The following is a 1,304-nucleotide window of genomic DNA, read 5'->3' as shown; positions in this document are numbered from 1 at the left end:
ACCCAAAAGAAGTTGCAACAGCAACTAAAACATGCCAGGCTCTCAGTCCTAGCCCAGAGTGCACCAGCAGAACTGCCATGCTCCAACCCTGGCCAGTTTGCTGCAGGGATTGATACCCTCCCCACCTGGCATCATCCCACACAAAACCCAGAAAAAAAAAGGTGAAAGGAGAGGGAGAGAACAGAGGTCTCAAGCTCTGAGACAGACTTTCTCTCCCTGTTCCTGAGGCTTTCCCTTCACATAGCTTCAGTTTGCTTCATCAGTGAAGAGCAAGGGGCAGAAGAGACATGGGAAGCAGGCTTTTCTGTCTCCCAAATCAGCATTCAGGCTTCAGCAGCCCCAGGAGGAAGAAGAGGACCCAGACCAGGTGGCCTGACCCTTAAATAACTCTTCTGACCTCATCATGTGATCCCAACCAGAAACAGGCATTACTTGAACACTGCTACTGCAGACCAATCTTTTGAAGAGTGGCCAGCAACCCCCCAGTGAAGTGGCCAGAGTCACTAAACTGGTTCCACAGGTTCCTTGGAGAAAAACTTAAGACAAGAGGTCTGGACACAATAAAGGAGTGGGGGGAGTGGTCCTTTCCAGTCCTAGAGGAAGCAAAATATACAGCACAAACAAGATACACAGCAAAATAAAACCAAAACCTATTGACCACAACACAACCCCAAGTTGACCACTCGATGTTGTCATGACCCAAAAGGCATGATTGTGTGTGTGCTTCGGCACCAGAATTATCCCCGCCGAGTTGCAGAGCATTGCACGGGAGAGTTTCCTGTTGCAGAGGAAACCCCGGTGCAGGGACGAGTTTCCCGCCTTTTCTGCAGCTTCTTTTGCAGAGTGCATTGCTCGAGTTGCAAGAGGAATGCACGGTGCAAAAGAGTTCCCGCCACCGGTATGCAAATTTGTTCCCCGTGATTGGCTAGTGCTAAATTATTAACATGTGGCGGCTAGCGATTGGCCTGTTAGCCGTATAAGAGGCTTGAGCAGTTTCCGCTCAAGCTGAAGAGGACTCCACATCCATCTCGTGGGCTCGTGGGGACTCGGGGTGCATGGCAGGGTAATAGAAACCCTGTGTGAGATCCAGAGGAGCGTGGCGGCCTGATCCACCGCCCACCTCTTCCCGTCTTCGAGCACGACTTTTATAAAACGTATCTACGATTTCCATTTTGGTGGCTCGTTCACCCAGAGCATCCGGAGCTCTGCACCATGGAGCTTAGCAAACTCCATGAGACCGTCTGTGTTGTGTCTGTCTGTAACTGCAACTTAATCAAGCTTTCCAGCCTACACCATTGCCATCT

Source organism: Alligator sinensis, unplaced genomic scaffold, assembly GCF_000455745.1.
Source record: "Alligator sinensis unplaced genomic scaffold, ASM45574v1 scaffold47_2, whole genome shotgun sequence".
Classification (NCBI taxonomy): Eukaryota; Metazoa; Chordata; order Crocodylia; family Alligatoridae; genus Alligator; species Alligator sinensis.
This window is presented reverse-complemented; position numbering follows the sequence as displayed.